General features: G+C 43.1%; 1 protein-coding gene across 3 annotated transcripts in view; it reads left to right on the top strand.

Annotated features, from left to right (window-relative positions):
* The first annotated feature begins 7,569 nt into the window (after positions 1-7,569).
* ZNF462 (zinc finger protein 462) overlaps positions 7,570-18,382 on the top strand; it is a 142,589-nt gene continuing 131,776 nt past the window's right edge. For 2 of the 3 annotated variants that reach the window (XM_082656519.1, XM_082656517.1), the window contains exons 1-2: positions 7,570-8,009; positions 8,643-8,686. The gene's annotated coding sequence lies outside the window, so the exon portion shown is untranslated. The remainder of the gene's footprint in view (positions 8,010-8,642; positions 8,687-18,382) is intronic. The other variant, XM_082656518.1, reaches the window with a different exon arrangement.

The following is an 18,382-nucleotide window of genomic DNA, read 5'->3' as shown; positions in this document are numbered from 1 at the left end:
TACATATTGTTTTGAAATCGATTTTTCCCTTATCAAAAAATCATGTAAATATTTCACTATCATTTAATATTTCTTACAGAATTTGATAGCTATATAACTTCCTATTACATAGATGAACATAATTTCTTTAACCAATCACTTGTTGTGGGGTATTAATGCCACAAGGAACTCCCTTGTACAAAAGTTTTTGGTGACAGTTATTAATATTTCCTAAGTCAATTTTTAAAAGTTAAATTCCTGGGGGGCTTCCCTGGTGGCGCAGTGGTTGAGAGTCCGCCTGCCGATGCAGGGGCACGGATTCGTGCCCCGGTCCCGGAAGATCCCACATGCCGCGGAGCGGTTAGGCCCGTGAGCCATGGCCGCTGAGCCTGCACGCCCGGAGCCTGTGCTCGGCAACGGAGAGGCCACAACAGTGAGAGGCCAGCGTACCGCAAAAAAAAAAAAAAAAAGTTAAATTCCTGGGTTAAAGACTTCTAATACATCCAGAAAGACTGAAACTTTTCGTATTTCCACTAACAGAGAACTAGAGGGTCTATTTTTCCATATCTTCAACAACTGAGAATTATATATACTCTTAACAATTGCGAAATATGAATATACATATAGATACATATACAGTATATATTTCTGCTAATTTTTTAGGTGTAAAAGAGTATCAGAGCTTTCATTCACATATTTGATGAAGATAACCTTTTTTTCATATGGGCCAAAAGAAAATTTCCTTTGGTAGTATTTGGCAATATTTTTGAGATTGTATGGAATTCTAGATTTCAAAACATAACAGTAAAAATTGGGAGAACTGGACTTTAGTCTTCTTTACACTATTAGTGTCAGAAGACCTTAGGTTAAATCATTCAATCTCTTTGGCCCTAAATTTCCTTTTGTATACAAAATGTACTCAAAATACTCACTCAAATCTTCCTGTTGTCCCTGTAAAAAGCAAATTAAATTATCTGTGAAAAACAGATACTGTGACACAGTTTTATTAGCAATATTAATAAGATCTTCAAGACATATTTATAATTACCAGACACATAAAAGTGCGTTCTATCATTTAACGTTAAAATGTTTTGAAATACTAAAACAAATATTTGACAGTTCAGTTCAAACAAAGCAGTCAACTCCATCGTGTGTGTATATATGTATATGCACACACATATGTGTATATACGTGGTTTATATATTATATAACTTATATAGATCACTTATAAGTTCTACATTTCCTAAAATTTTAATAAGTCAATTTACTATTGACACGCTGGTATATTTCCTTTGAAAGTGATTTCTGAGTGTGTGCATTATGAAAAAATAATCAGTGATCATAACTTTATGTCTAGGTCTTTTACCTAGCATGAGGCCATTTTTCTATTTAATTACAAAAAATCTTTGTAAATAATTTTAAGCTGCCTGATATGTCATAGTGGAGATTTATTATCGACTAACCATTCCTCTTCTCCTAATCACAAGTTATTTTCAATTGTTTACTTTACCTCTATCATTTTTTTGTGTAAATCTTTTCTACCATTTTTGACTGTTTCCTTAGGGTAGATTCTAAGAGGAGGAATTAAGGGAACAAAAAGTGTGAACATTTTAAGACTTTAAATATATATTGTTAAATCGTACTTAAAAGGCTTGTGCTAATGTTTAATTCCTCTAAGTATATATAATGAAAAGGCTTACTTTGGGGCTGTGCTAGCCACCACTAGACCATACAATTTTTTCTTAGTTTTTAAATTATAAAAGTGATTCCTGTTTGTACACAAAAAAATAACTCAAACTTTCTTTTTCATCTTTCTCACTCCTTACCATTAAGAGTTTGGCATGTATAATATCAGACTAGTTTTTTAATCCAAAATCTTTTTTGTTTATTCTAATTTTAATAATATATTTATTTTGATGTGTATTATAATTTTATATATTAATAGCCCATCGGACTTGTGATTTCATTAGTCATATTACTTTTGATGGAGCTAAGATTTTTTTTAAGTTCATTTAGAAATAATATATTTTAAGTAAATAACAGTACAAGTAGTATGGAAGCATGTCAAAAAAAAAAAAAAGAAATCTTGAAGGTGATATCAGAATGATAATAACTTTAGGAAACTGCGTGGAAGCATAGCTTGTAGAGCTGACTGCCTTTGACCAGCTCTGTGTTCCTGACTAGGTCACATCCCCTCTCTGGGCTTCAGTTTGAATGCAAGTAGTAGGAATCTGGAAATACTGGTCTGTCTGCTAGACAGGATACCTCAAAAAATAGACAATCCTTCAGTTGAGTCTTTCTTATGAATTTTGGTTAATCTAATCATAGCTGATCTAACACAGCTCTTTCTTCCTAAAAAGATCTTCTCTAGTTAGAATTTCATGTTAAATTATGAGTTAAGGCAAGACACTGGCTTTAAATTATTTTAACACAATATTACTTCCTACTAACTCTGTGGTATGAACAAAAATGTTCAGATTAATCATAGCCTCCTTATTGGCCAAAGTCCTGTATTGCTTTTGAGTGAGTAAAAATCTAAAGTTCTATATAAATCCAAATAATGGCATTTTAAAGCTAGTGGTTCCTGAAGTAGATCAGGCATTTAGACTTTGACTCATCTTCTCTTATTCATCTTTGTATCCCTGGTATTCAGCTGAGTATGGCATATTGTAGATGCTAAACAAATATTCAATGGTTAATGGACATTCCACATGAATGGTCCATTATTACAGTAACTAGTTTGATAGAACTGTAAATTTAACTTCTACCTATGGGCAAAAGACTTAAAAAAATTTTTTTTTAGAACATTGCTATTGAAACATCTTCTTTGGTACCCAAAGGTATGCACAGAAAGATTCACACAGGGGAAGTTTAATATAAGTTATCGCAATTTCTCTTCCTTTGGGAGCTGTTCAGAATCATGAATTATCCACGTTTGTCTTCTTCCAGTCACTTCTCCCTAGGCGTGGACACTAGTCAACTAGTTACATATGTTTAGGTTTGGGTTTATGAAAATATACTGATTTTTCGGTAAGGGATCAGAAAGAAGGTGTGTTAGTGACTTCACTTTTTTGATATCTGGAGAGTCCATAATTATCCAATTTGAAGTCTTAAAAAAAAACTTTTCAAGGACTAGTCATTTCCAACAACAGTAAAAGATCTCAAAAATTCAAAATAAATAGCCCATTGAAAATAACTCAAATAGTAAAAAGACTATATTGGATGGCATGGGAAATTAGTTTTACATGGGAAGGAAAATACCACCAAGTTCAAGAGGTGTGTGGTCAAATGTTTAAAGCCGGAATAATTAAGACTTCTGAAAAAGCCATACTCTATTCATCTACTCCTTGTTTTGCTAAAATCATCAGCCTGAACAGTTTTCCAACTGGAATTTAGAAAGTGGGATTATAAACTGGAAATTTTGTTTGCATAGTTTTCAGGAAGCAGGACTTTTCCTTTTTTATATGATATAATGTAAATATTGAAACCATGACATTAAAACATCTATTCACTCTTGTTTCAGTTGAAATTCTATCTTTTTAATGTAGCCTCTGGACCAACTCTTCCTTCTTTCCATGATTCCTTCCTGTAGGGGAAAGAAGTCCTTTTTCCCCCCATAAACACTTTTGAGAGGTCTGGGCACTTTCCTTTCCTAACCTTTAAAAACCAAAATGATTTATAGACTCTCCCTATCCTGCTAGAGTTGGGCAAGAAAGTGGATCATATTTGCATGGGTCACTCTGATTATAGGACTCCACTGTTTCTTGAACTAAAATTGCAAGATTTATTATTCTATTAATGCTCATAAAGTCACTCTTTTGATGAGCCATAATTTCCCTTTATGAGGAGTCTGTATGCCAGTCACCCATGATAAGGGAGAAGAAAGTCCAGACTTCCCACGTACTCATACTTCCTGGAACATTAACAAAGTCTTGAAATCCCATATGACTCCAGGGGAATAATGGCATAGGGTACAGTAACAAAAGGCAAATTTCACAAAGCCAATGTGTCCCCACGAGACTTGCCTCACATTGTTGCCTGTGTACAAAACCTAAGCTTTTCCATTTTAATTAAAATTTTTAGAAATTAACCCTCCTGGTGGAGAAGATAACCCAACGAGGCTTGTATTATCTTTGTGAATATTCTTAGGGAATGAAACAGCAGGAGGTGTGAACTTTCTCCTGTATATCTTAATGGTCCGCTAATGGCAAAGCATAATTACAGTTACTTAAGCGCCAAGTTTGTCAAGGTTTTCACTAAAACCTTCAGCCACACACTTTCCTTGAGTGACCTAGCTTTTATTTATCCAAATGCCTTCTTATCATTTGAAAGAAAGCTACCCTCTATAAAAAAAAGCAGGCAAACAAAAAGCCCACTCCCCCACCATGTTTATTTCTTTCATGTTAATTTCTTTCAATTATCTTAGATGGATAGTTAAGACACGTGTGACTTCAAAAAAAGTCGAAAAATTTGTGTATGGCATCGTTAACTGAAATTTTAGCCCTCCACATTCAAAAAGCAGGGCAATGCGGGAGTTTTGCAGTAGTTTGCTTCACGGCTTTGGTAAGTCAATTTGCTTCTAAACCAGAAGATGGTCTTCTAAAGACTATCCTGTATTTGGAATGGAAACTCGGCCATTGTACCTTTCGCCCAAAGCACCCACTTGAGAAGCCCGAAAGCCACCTATCTCCCCCATCGGTCTCTGGATCTCCTCGCTGCCTTTGTCCCTTCTAGACGTGGAGGCTTGGAGAGGAGGTTTAGTTTCCAAGGATTGGAGCGTTTGAAGGGCGGGGCCATCTCCAAGTCCATCTCCCCTTTTTGTCCTCTTCTCCTGGGACGGGAGGGAGGAGCCAGGTCCCCCCGCGGCCGGTTCGGGAGCTATCACGGTCGCTCGAGGTGAGTCTGAAAGGGCGGCAGCCCGTTTAATTGCAGCGCAAGGTTAATTTCTTGAGTTCACCGCAGTCGGTCCGCCAGCCGCTTCCCCGGTCTTTGCCAAGTGGGTTTATGAGGTCTGAGGCGTGTTGGGGCGCGCTCACGTTCTCGCGAAAGGCTCCTCCCCAGGGCTCATTCCCCGACTGCGGGAAGCCCTTTGGTGCCCCAGGAGTCTTGGGTTTCCTCTGACCTCGTCGCTTCCTCCTCCCTCCGCACCGCCGGGTTCCCCGCGCCCCTGCCCCCCTGCCCCCGGGGAAGGGCGGCCCCCATCTTAGGACTTCCGACCCAAGCCAACCAGAAGGAACCTTCACGTCGATGAAGATTTTATCACAGCCTCCAAAACCCAGCAGTAATAGAAGCTTTCAACCTGAAATACGATTGTTACTTTCCCGGTGCAGAGCTTGACAGAAAAAGTCAGCTTTTTATTAAAGACAAAGAGGTAAATTATCAGCCGGGGCAGTGAAGGGACGGCGGAGACCTGGCGTGCTTCCTCTCGGTGCCACGAGGAATTTATGGGGGAGCGGCGGCCAGGGCTCAGACACCCCTGGGGTCCCGGGGGTGGGGTGGGGGAGGAGCTCGGGGCAGAAGGACTATCCCCAAGTCCTTCCAGGCACCTGGACTGGGAGTCCTCCCAAGTCTGTTCAAAACCAGGGTCATTTCAGTCCTGAACAGCCTTACCGTCCTCCTCTCTCCTTTCTTTTCTCTTCTTGCTTTGACTACTGTTTCCCTTTCGCCTCTGAGCTTTCTCCTCTTGGTTCTCCTCTCCCTACTTTTTCTCTTCCCTCTCCTCGCTTTGCCTCTCCCTCCCCCTCCTTTCTCCTCCACCGCACGCGTAGAGTGTCATTTATTTATTTATTTATCACCCCCGCCATCAACACCCTTTTAGGGCTCCCAAGCTTTTCAATGTGAGTGGGAGGAGAAAAGGGCAGGAAGTGTTGACTGGAAGGGGGTGAAATCGTGTCTCTGGGTGAGAGATTCTGCCCCGGAATAAACGATTGGGGAAAAGCTTGGAAAAGGATTCCGATCTGTTTATAAAACCCCGCTGTCTGGTGGGAACCAACTCCGCGCGCGTCTCCTCCTCCCCTTCATTGTGTGGGTTTACAGGGATATCTTCCCGGACTGTTGTTGGGTTTGCGGGGGAGGTAGTGAGTATTACAGAGGACAGTCTTGCCCTGGATCCTCCCCACCGCGCCTTCTCCACCGGATGCGCGCTCCCCAATGCAAAGGAATCCAGCAACATCCCCCAATTCAGACGCGGACAAAAGAAACTTTAATTAAGGTCTCTGCCCCGCGCGCTGCGTGTTTCTCTCTCCCGAGGCTGTTGATGTCCAGCTCGAGGATGCGAGAAATAGAAATGGTACAAGCAGCCCATGCCCTTGAACTTCAATTGCTTCTGACTTGCTATATTGATTTTTTTATACTGTAGGCACCACCCCCCGCCCCCTCCCCACCATCAGATTAAAGCCTTAGGAGACATTAGACCTAGTGAGAGAGGAGGGTAAACCCACTCCTTTGCAAAATAAACTGTTCAGAACGATTTGTGGGAAATTACACTAAATAAAAATTCAAGGTGTGAAAGCTTCATCTTGGCTCTCTTGTCTTCAACACCATGACACCTTATCATTAGGAGCTCTGATTGTTACTTTCCGAGCTTTTGGATGATCAGCCAGAAAGTGCAAGCAACGCGGGGCTGGAGAGTGTAAAGTTATTTAAGTAGGCTTTTTTTTTCCCCCCCGTTTTGGTGCGCCGTCAAAACACTTCACAAGTTAGGAAAAGAAAGTGGTGGTTCCGAGGCTCAGAATGATGGGTTCTTTCCTCCCTCAACCTTCCCTTACCATATCAGAAAAGAAATAAAATGCACAACGAGCCTTTATTTCGGAGGAGAAGACTTCAAAATACGTGTCAGTAATGGACAATTTGAGCTTTTCACTGGAGATACACCGCAAGCTGGAAAGGGATTAAAAAGCCCCACGTGGTTGATCTGGGTTTAGACTTGCAACCTCTAGTTCCCAATGTGTGTTCTTTGCAAAGATTGGCCTCTAGATGGATGCGTGTGAGGGACTCTCTGGGGCCGGGGCTCGGCGCCTCGGGCAGGGCTGATGGTGGGAGCGCTATGAGCGACCGGGCAGGGTCCTCACTGGGGGCTTCCTCTGCCGGCCGGGGCGGCCGGGCGCCTCCGGGACGCGAGCGCGCACGCCTCAGCCCGGCCGCCGCGCTCCTCGCACCGCCTTCTCCGCAGGTCTTTATTCATCTCATCTGCCTCTTCCCCTTCTCCTCCTCCTTTGCCTCCTTCTCCTCCTCTTCCTCCTCCTCCTCCACCACCACCTCGTCCTCCGCCACCGCCTCCTCTCGCGTCTCACTGGCCTGGCTCTGTGTTGCTCTGAGTGACAAAGACAATGTCCCAGCCTTAACTTTGCAACCACCTTGCCTCCTTCTGGGGTTCAGCGCGGGGGGGGGGGCGGGCGGGGGGGGGACAGCAACCGCAGCCTCAGCATCTCCTCCACCTTCTCCTGCTCTTCTCAGCTCTTGGATAATTCTTCCTTTCCCCCCCCCTCCAGCCCTTTCCTCATTTCTTTCTTTCTTTCTTTCTTTTTTTCTTTCTCTCTCCTGCGCGTTGTTGTTGTTATTAGAAAGGCTTCGCGCACCCCCTGGTGCTCCGGCGTTTTGTGTGGCAGGAGAAGATTGTCTGCCTTCTCTCTTTCTGTCTTGCTTTCTCTCTCCCTCTGGTTGCTCATTATTCAGAGAGAGACACAGAGGGAGGGAGAGGGAGAGAGAGAGAGCGCGCGAGGGAAAGGGAGAGGAGAGAGAAGAGGAGAGAGAGAGAGGGAGAGACTGAGAGGGAGAGGGAGGGAGGGAGAGAGAGGGAGAGGGAGAGAGACGGATATCTCAGGTCATCTGCAGCTGCAGCGAGTCTGAAGAGCCGAGGAAGGCAGGGAAGATGGCGATCCTCCATTGCTGAGACCCGGCAGAAGCACATGAGACTCCCAAACAACTTCCACAACAATAACCCGAGCAGGAAGAGGAGAAAGAGAAAAAGGATAAGGAGGCGGTGGGGCTGGAGAACCCGAAACACCTCCCGGCGCCGGGACGCTTCTTCAGTAAGTTACTGCAATTAACCAGCACCTCGGGGTGGTCCGAGTGCTGCGGGGAGGAGAGCACGGGGTGGTGGAGGCACAAACGCGCTCATTCATTCGGCCAAGGAGGGTTGGTGGAGCGGGGAGGAGAGGAAGTCCCCTGCATGGACTGGCTGTTGGAAGAGAAGAAGCGAGAGAGAAGAGGAGGGGGGGGGAGGAGGAGGAGGGAGAGAGAGCTGGAGGGGGAGGAGGAAGAGGAGGAGGAGGAGAAGCGAGGGAGGAAGAGGAGGAGAAGGTGGTGGTGGCGGTGGCGGTGGAGGTGGCTGTGCTTTTCCTGCTGGCTGCTCCTTCTACCGGGGGGGAGCGGAGCGCTGTGGCTTAATTAATTTCGTGTAGTTCTATGGAGAGAAGAGAAAATAAAAGATGAGTGAGGAGAGAGCTGGAGCCTTAGGACGGATGCTCCTGGTGTGGGCACAGGAGTAAGGGACAGAGAGGGGGGCGGAGGGCGGGAGTCGGGGAGACCTGAGCCGAGAGCCAGAGGGAAAGAGCGAGGGGCAGAGGAGGGAGCGCTCCCGGCCGCCCCGACCTGAGCGGGTTGACCTCTTTCTTTCTCTGTCCCTCTCCTTCCTTTCCCCCTCTCTGTCTGCTTGTCCCCAGCCCGATGGCAAAGCCGTGCGGATTGGCACCCCCCTCTTCCTCAGGTATTTGGCTCGCTCTCTTCTCTCCCCGAAGTTGGGATGCGGGGTCGGGATGTGTCGGGGGGCGGCGGCGGCGGCTGCCGGTGCTGCCGGTGAGCAGATAGGCGAGGAGCGGGGGGCGCCGGCCGGCTGGGGGGCGCAGGTTCAGGAGCAGCTAGGAGCTGTCTCCAGGCTGGGGGTTCAGAAGCGTCTGGTGGAGGAGGACAACGGTTTCTGGAGAGGAGAAGCCATTACACACGCTTGGCTCTCCTCGGAGGACGGGAGAAAAGACCCCAAGCAGGGGCCTGGGGGTCGCCTGACTCCTGGTGCAGTTCCCAGGGGTCTGTCCTCCTTCCAGGCGCGAGGGGAAGCCGCAGCCGCCCACCAGAGGAGCAGCCCCTCTCTTTCCCTTTCTTTATCTCCCTGTCCTCCATTTGCAAGCTGTCTGCTTTGGTTCCAGTCCAGACTCCAAAACACAAAGCTTCTTCTCACGTTCATTCTCCAGGCTTTTCACCATTCCTGGAGGAACCCTCATTTTCTTTTCATTGTAGCTTCTAACCTACAGAGAGGGAGGGAGGCTGCCTGGAGTTCCTTTTATATTCCTCCCCTACTGAAAAAAAAAAAAGTTTCATTTTTAAGCACGCGTCTGGGATGGGAAAAGACCAACCAGTTGGGGCTTTCTCCCAGGGCTCCCGGGGGGCTGTGTCTGAGTGTCTGTGTTGGCTGTTTGGTTTGCTTTGGTTTTGTTTCTGGAGGTGGCTTGCAGGATTTTTGAGGAAGTAACTAGTTTGGTTGAGAGCTGGGAACTGAGTCAGGTAAGCCCGTGTCATGTTGTAACTCCACCAGAAAATGGAGGAGAGCGGGTTTCCAGGAGACAAAGCTGAGAAGTGTTTATAAAATTATGGATGTCTCCATTTTGAAGCTCTGTGGGTGATGGCTGGAGGAGGAGGCCTGCCAGCCTTCTCCTTCTCCCTTTCCAGGGGGTGAATCTTGTGGTGGCTCCTCACTATCTGTTCATTATGCAAGGAAATGAGGGGCTTGGAAGGGCTGCTCGCATTTTCCTCCCACCTAAGGAGTGCTTTCACAAGTTATGGAGGCGTTTGTTGCCAATTTAAAGTAAACTTTTGGAATTTTTTTTTCTCTCCTTTTGAGTGGACCTGAGGGTTTTGACCTCCTTCGGGAAAGGCAAGGAAAACCTTAAACATTTTTCCACTGAGGTCTTCACACAACTTTAAGCTGCTCCAGGTCTCCTGCAAGTCGCCAGGAAATGTGATTTCCTCATTGTGAAGATGGTGGTGGCCCTGAGCTGAGATTTTTGGAGTTCTGGGGCTTGGTTATCATCATGTTTTGATGCATTGCAAGACTTTATTGTCTGGTTGGGGTTGATTTCTGCAAAACAACAGCAGCAACAGCAAATCCTGCAAGATCTCAGAGGAACTCTAAGACTGGCTGACACCAGTTTCTTGAAGGTCTACATTTCTTTTCAAGATGCTCCATTTGTGTATTAGGCCTTCTTTTAGCTCCTTTGTTTTCCCTCTTCCCTTCCATTCTGCTGTTTTTCTCTGTGTTCTCAAGTATTGTTAAGTCTTCAGAAATATCAGATGTCTTCTTAACAATGTCACTATGGAAACAAAATTTTAAAGTATTATGTCAGTTGAGAAAACCTTCTGTCCAGGTAGCTTCACCTTTCTAATTGGGAGGAATTTATTAGTCTTAGAGGAAGACATTTTGTGAGGATGATTTGAAGAAAGGACCCAAACCTACCCAGTCCACACACACTGATTGGAGTTCTTCACAGATTAGTTCTAGAGAATGTATGTAATTGATCCAAGTAAAGAACTAAATCCTGAAATGCTTGAGGAATTTATAAAAGCCAACCATGAAGATGTTGCTTTTCCATTAGGTAAGGTAGCCATCTTGAGGATGAGGGAAGATGTTGGAAGAATTTTAGACGGACTCTTGAAGATAGGTGAGGAAGGCTCCACAGTGGAATGAAAACTTGGAGGAGATTCAGAACCAATTAATAATATATTGTAAGGAGGCTGATTGGACCTCGTTTTCAACTAAGGAGAAATATAGCAAGGTACCAGCTTCAACAGAAATAAGGAACACATTGGTGAGCGACTTATACCAGCTTTTTTCTTGCTTTGCTTTCTCATTATGTGTCAGATTTGTGTGTGTGTAAAGTTCTTTATGTCCACAGTATTTTTGGTGCAGATTGAGGTGGTTTTTAGATTCCAGATGTAATTATATTCTGTTGAGTAACTGGGAGCAGTGTCATTCAGTAAATGCTCAGTGCTGCATATGACAACATCACATTTTTCAAACCAAACTGTTGTGTCATTAATTGAGGGTTATTGTTCTTCTGACGGGTGTGAAAGGAGAGGAGAAATACATGGTTTTTTTAGCTAATAATTGTCCATGGTCAATGAAGTAAAACCCTGTTTTTGCAGACGAAGATGTATGGTTTTCAAGATTTGCATTTGATGTGTATGCTCATTTAAAAATACTTCTCTTCAGAGCTCTGCTTCTTTATTAAAAATCTAGGGCTTTCCAAGAGCACTTAAAAAATCTTACTTGGAATCATACCTTTCATTATTCATTTATTGAATGTTACTCTTTGATACCATTACTTTTGCTCTTAAGTAGAATGTCAGCAGTGTTATATTTAAAATTACTAGTGCATGTACGTATTTGCTACATATTCAAACTCGGAAGTTCAAATGCAATGGGATAAAAAGAGTTATTTGGGGAAGTAATTACCAGATAGTTTTGCATCTAATTAACCATATATGTCTATGTAAACATAAGTACATTATAGTTGATCTTGAAGCGAACCTACATGATGTCTTTGTTGTTGATGTTGATACCAGGAAATCTGGTTAATTACTTCTTTCAGTAGGGAAAAAAGCTGACACACTCGTTGCCAGTCCAGCAACCAGGTTTTTTGACTCATAGTTTTTACTTTGCAACCAGATATTCAGCCTTAGAGCTGAGGTTTTCTGGAGGGAAAAAATTAGGTATCTAAGAGGCATTTTGGAGTTTGAGAATGTGTTCTAACTGGTTACCTAAGAGACACATCCATCTCTGATGCTCTTCACCAACATGAGAAGTACCATTATATTCAAGACATGGTTTCTTGCATTTTTCTAGATACATGCATTTGAAATGGGACAAGTATTTAGGATAAACCACTATGAGAGAAATAAAAAGTGTCCAATGGAACCTTCTCATTTGATGTCAAAGCTCAGAGATCCTTTTTGTTTTTGAGACGTCAAGTTGATGAGGCTCGTTAGGCAAGTTTTTACCTAATTTGTTCTAATATATCACAGAGAGAAATCATTCTGGAGAAGTATATGTGAGCTGTGATGCACACTGCCATAAAGAACATTCTTGTGGTCTTCGGATTCCATAATCCTTCTCATAGTAGATTTATGTCCATCTAATTCATTGATCACATTCCTCCAGGATTTGTTTTTTTCCTTACTCTTTGCAGTTGGAGACAACTTTTAGATGAAATAATTATTTTGCATATATATGTGTGTGTATATATATATATTTTTTTTTTAAAAAATTTTCTTTCTAATGAGTCTTCTGGAAGACAGTAGGGGAAAAAAGAAATCCAACTGTACTAATGGACTTTAAAGTACTTGTGGTCAGTTTTCCTGAAAGAATGGTAAAGTTGCCTTGGGAAAGAGTCCCGTTTTCAGTGTGATGGAGTTTAATAGGGTCTAGTCTATCTTGGATTCTTTCCTGGTATTGAGGTTTCTTGGTTAAGGTAACCTTACTTATCTTCTTTGTGGTATGTCCTTTATCAGACTTATAGTTCACTGCCTCATGGGGCAGAACACTGACAAAGCTGCATTGAATGTTTCAAGTTGATGGCTGGGGAATAGAGAGGATATTTCACAATGAATGCCACACTCACAAATTAGGAAATATATAAATAATGAACTAAGATTGGAAAGGACCTGACATGGGTGTATGATTGGATATTGGTATATGGAAACTAAGAAATTCAGAAGAAGTGGGGGAAATATTTCCAGTGTCTATTACTAAAATCTAGTGAGCTGAAAAAAAAAATCAAGTGTCTGTGAGAGAGAGAGAGAGTGTGTGTGTGTGTGTGTGTGTGTGTGTGTGTGTATGTGAAAGCAAGCATCTTTTGAAGTTCACATACTTAGGAAGTTGGTGGCTTTGAGGGAAACATTAGCTGGGTGTTGGTGACCTATTAATTGATTATGAGCAAACAGAGAGGAAAGTAGATAATGTTAGAAGAAAATTCCTCTTCTTGTGTGATACGCCAAGACATCTGGCAGATGTTATGTTGGGCCCTAAGGAATGGACAGTTTAATTTTAGCCCTAGCAAGGAAATGGGAAGTTCTAAGCTCTTTTAATAGCACAAGTCTTAGTTTGGGGAAGGTTGCTTAAAAAAATAAGAGAGGAAAAGAAAAGAGGCATTGATTGTATTACGAAAGAACTCCGGGGAACATTGGAATTAAGCTGAGATTTGGGGGGTTATGGACAAATATATTATTTCCCAAGTAGAAATTAACATAAAAATCATTTAAAAATTGACTACTTGGTAACACCCTAAATGATGAATATTAAGTGTCTGATAGTCACCTTTCAGAACTTTTCATTGAGAAGCTAGTTTTTTTGTGCCTTGGAGAGATCATCTCCTTCACATCTGCCCTTCCCCCTGCATTGTACTGAGGAGGAAACTGGCAGAGAGACGTGAGGTGACTTGCACAGGTCAGAGAGTTCATTTGTAATAAAGCCAGGCCTAGAACTTAGGTCGGCTGGCTCCCAGTCCAGTGCCCTTTCCACTGCCCTACTGCCCATGATTGTAGCGGTTTGTGAAACACCAACTCTCCTCTCCAGAGTGCAAGGCTGTCTGAGAAACCCTGAAATCCCACGCTAGTGGGGCAGGAGTATTGATTTTTGGTAGCTGAGTGTAGCATGTTGCGGAGCCTGGGGCCGAGCACGGTCATTCATAGAAGTGATACGCGCCAGAGGCCAATTCTGTTCATGGGACTTTTAGCTCTTGGGTCTGTAGCTGTGATTTTCTTCTAATTGTCCTCCTCTCTGTAGTTCTGTCATCCAGGGCTGGGGAGTCCTTTTCAAATGCCCTTCTTTGGAAGTTTGTCTGGGTCTACTGCAACTTACCAGAGTGCCCACAATTGGACTCCGAGGATCTGTTTTGCAACCTGGTACAGATTTCAGTTGGCTTCTTGCAGAGATGCCATTTTGTAATACTGATGAATGGCCAAGAGAGTGAAATCCAGTCTAAAACGATGACTGGTGGCTTCCCAGTGTTCCAGACTCATCCAAAAATGTGCCCTCTATGTATCTTCTTGAGGTCCAGTTCTCTCTCGCAGACCCATGGCTAGCTATTTCCCATGCCCCAGTAGACATGAAGTCATCCTTAAAATGCCGTTTGAACAGCACGTGCAACATTTAACCATGAGAGAGGGATGGGACAGTACTTGAAGAAGGGTGATGACAGGTTTCCATTTCTGATTCCTCTTAGACAAGTGAGAGTAACTTTGTAAAGAAGAAGAGTGATGTTTGGAAGTTTCCACATTTTCTAAGCTGCTTCCAAACGAAAGCATAAATTCTTAATCCAGGAGGCAGTCTGGAGAAGGTAGGGCTGGATGTGGACTTCTGGCAGAAACACAGTTAACGCTATAAACAGTTGGACCTCAGTGTGGCATTCCTCCAGATGAGTTGACTGTCGAAAATAAAATGTTCCAGAAGAACTGGGAGAACAGGAAAGAAGTTAAAACAGCATGGTTTGCATGCCAGTACTGAGGAAGGAAAAAAAAAAAAAAATAGGGGGGGCATTGGAGAGAAGATAATCCTAAATGGAACTGTCTCTGGGATTTATAAAACCTAGGAGGAGAAGTTTGCAAGTGAAGGAAAATGGATTTTTATGAATTTAGGTTGCATTGACAGTTTATTAGGAAGCTCTTTTGAATCTTTTGTCCCCTTGAACTTTGTATCTGGAGAACTGCACACACTGAGCAATTTACATTTTCTGCTCAGAAATGCTATTGTAAAATATATCTACTTTCTAAGGGATCCTGTCCTTATCAGTTGGTGTATACATAGGGTTTGTAGTCTTGGGATTTGTGGCTCCAACACCAAGTTGGATTTTTCAGGGCTTGGAAGGACAAGAGGCAGAGGAGTAGTGTGGGCTGAGAGGTTACCCATATGGTTCACCTGCAAGTGCATTGTCTTTTAATTTTGGTGAGCACGTGACTTGGTGTCTTCAAAGCTTTCTTGCCTAATTCGTAGCCGGAGAGGGTTTTTTTCTTGCATTATTCTTGGAGGGAAGGTTTCTTTTTGTGCCAGGTCATGGGTATTTTGGTATTGATTTCCTTGCTTTCATGTGTTTGCTTGTTTAGTTCACTGCGTGTTGCTTCTGAATATTAAGAAAGCACTTCTGCCGGCTCTGTCCACAGCTTACCCCCAACTTCATTGAGAGAGCAGAGCCTGCTCCAGAGGGTGAAGGGAAGGTGGGGAGGTCCTTATTTGTTCAAAAAATAAATCCTTGAAGACTGCTTAATTCAGAAAGTTACTTGCCAGGCTTTCGAGTAGACTTTTCACAAAGACCATGCAAGGAGAGATGGGGAAAATTCCACAGGCAACCAGTGGGTCCTGATGAAAATGTGTTAGGATCACTTAGTAGGAAATTAAGCATTTGTCCGAGATGAGTAGGCAAGGCTTATCTTTGGATTCAGATTGGTTTGAGTACAAAAGGAGCTCGAGGCCCCGGCGAGACAACTGTGTCAGAAGTATTGAAGCCCAGGATTTGTGGAGCAGCTTAGCTGCCACACAGCCTGGCTGGGGAAGGCCAGTTCGCTCCCTAAGCCCTCGTCTGGCCAGTCGAACCACAACACGAGCGAAGGCCTTCACATTTTGGAATTCTTCTCCTCCCTGTTGAGATTTAAGAAGGGAGAGTCACTGTCCTTCAGTTTTGCTCATGTCAGCTGAGTGCTTTTCTCTTGAGCTGGTAAAGCCAGAGAGGGTGGGGGAAAGGCAGGGTGCTGATCTCCTTGGAGGGAACATTCTCCCTTTTAACGGGACAAATGTGCCTATACCATTGTACTTATTAGGCAGAAAATAATTGTGTAGGGGCACAATGTGGGATAATTGAAAGATGTTTGCTACACAGAGGTTCCAATACTCACCTGCAGACTAAGAAATGGGCTTCTAAACCATCTCATTTCTATTGCTAATGAAAAGCTTTGGAAGGCACCTGTGAATCAGTGCTCCAGCTGCTATCATGGTAGGGGAAGTTGGATACACGGATTAGCCCATCAGAAAAGCAAACAGTAGCATTTTTCAGCACAAGTAGAAAATAGGGTTGTTAAGCTAACAGAAAAGTAAGCTAAAGCATTGCCATAATTACGTGGTGGAAATTTGCTGGGATGGAGAGACTGCTCGGATGGGAGAAGGAAGAGGAGAAGAGAGGCAGGAGAATGATTGACAAGTCAGAAGAGAAGAGGTCTGTCCACTGGGAAGAGCCTACAGGAAGAAAGGCATTGCTTTTAAGAAAACAATAAAGCAAGTGAAAAAAGACCTTGTAATTTAGTACCTATTGCATGTGAAATATGAAGACGAGTGTTCAGACCCACATTCTTTGGTCAGTTCTTACTGTAAAACATAGAATTGGGCTTGGGAGACAATTTATGTGACTTTGGGGTTACAAATACGGCGTTGCTGCCAAAGGGCAGATGGAAACTTGCAGGAGCTGATTAAGTAAGTAGAGTTAGGTGGAGATTTTCCTGGAAAAGGAGCAAAGTAGAGAATAGAGCACAGCAGAAAGTAGTTGCATTATTAATGGGCAGAACATGTGATAGTCCTTGCTAAGGTTATCCATAGAGCTTCTCTACCTGCGCCCTGGGTGTTAGAAGAAGTGAGGAACAAAGATGTGCTTACTTCGGAGGGGAAAGGCATAGACCGTGATGACTACCTGTGTCCAGTTTGGAATTAAGCCATTTGCTGGAGCCGTGCATCACAGGCTGGTCTGTCAATCCAATCTTGGCATTTTAAAATCAAAAATAAGGCCACCGTGGTCCAGAACGTTTAGCTATTCTAATCTGTAATTACATCATCCCTCTGTGTGAGCAGTTAGTCAGCAATCCCACATCAATTACCCAACCCAGATTGGACCTGATCTGGGGGTCCTACACGTGGGGTAAAATTTGAACACTGGGTTATCGGCTGAAGATGGCCAAAACATAGATACCAGCTAGATATTATGTAAAGATTTCAATAACAAGTACTTATCATGCAGAATCTTTTCTCTTCAATGGTTTCTAACTTAAATGGTCTTCACTGAAGACTGTTAATTAGTATTTCATAATGATAACTGGCAAAGGGATCTGGGTGGAAGAGACCGTTTTCATTTGAATGTCAAAGTTCAGCTACAAGAACTTCTCCCCCTCGGGGGAAGGATGGACTGGGACTTTGGGGTTAGTAGATGCAAACTATTACATTTAGAATGGATAAGCAATGAGGTCCTACTGTATAGCACAGGGAACTATATCCAATTTCCTGGGATAAACCATAATGGAAAAGAATATAAAAAAGAATGTAAATATGTATGTAACTGAGTCGCTTCGCTGCACAGCAGAAATTAACACAACATTGTAAATCAACTATACTTCAATAAAAAAAAAACTTCTCCCCCTCTTCTGCTGTCAACTGAGTATCGTCCCTTCTGATGTTGGGTAAGAAGACCTTCCATAAGGAGATTAAATATGATTGCTTCATCAAAAAATTCTGCCAACTCCTCTATAGAGTGAGAATATCACATAAACCGTTAACAGAACGCTATTTCCCTTCTTGGAGTGACTCATAGTTAATATTAATACTAGGTAACATTTGTTTAACATTTAATATGAACCAGGGACTTTTCCTACGGTAGAGAAAGCTGAAGTCGGGGAAGTAATTTACCCAAGTTTCATGGAGCTGTGTAATGGGGGAGCCAGGATGCACACATGGGGGGACCACCTCCTGGCTCTCAGCTTCTGGGAACTGGCCCTGGCTATTACTTAGTTTGCTAATAGCTTATGTTTCGGATGGTTTGTCTCTTCCAGTTGCTTATGCCAGGAGTCTATCCTGGTGTTCTGGAAGGAACTCTGAGCTTAATGGAAAATTAATTGTAATATATTAGTTGATATGAGAGATATAACTTATTGTAATAGCTTGACACAGTGTGTTTAACTAAAGAGTGCCCTTTCTTTGTTCTTCTGAGTTACAGAGGAGATGGTAAAAAAGAAAAGCCCAAGAGACCATGTAGGGGGAAATTTAGAGAATAAATTAAAAAAGAAATTGTACTGTATCAAGTTCAGTAGTGTAACGTAGTTATACACGTGGCTGTTTAAAAGGCTCTCCTCCCTGTTATAAGCAGAAAGATAATGCTGTATGACTTTTTTTTTTTAAGTAGAGAAGGTGTCTTAACTTTTTCTCTTCTTAGGGCCCCTTTTGAAAGTCTGAGTGCCCTGTACTGGCTCTGGTTACTGCAAACAGGAGAAATGTTTTCAAAAGCCACAGAGACATATTTGAAAATTAGGTCCACTGTCTTAAGGGTCGTTGTTGGAAAATAGTGCAGATGCGCTTCAAAGCATGGGTGCTAGTATCTTCCACGCCCTTAGTGATCACCATGTGCTCTATTTAGATCATGGAGACATGATGGATGTTTTGGTTTTA

The sequence above is a fragment of the Grampus griseus genome, assembly GCF_964374135.1.
Source record: "Grampus griseus genome assembly, chromosome: 6".
Lineage (NCBI taxonomy): Eukaryota > Metazoa > Chordata > Mammalia > Artiodactyla > Delphinidae > Grampus > Grampus griseus.
Note: the sequence above shows the minus strand (reverse complement) of the source record. Positions and strands in the feature narration are given on the sequence as shown.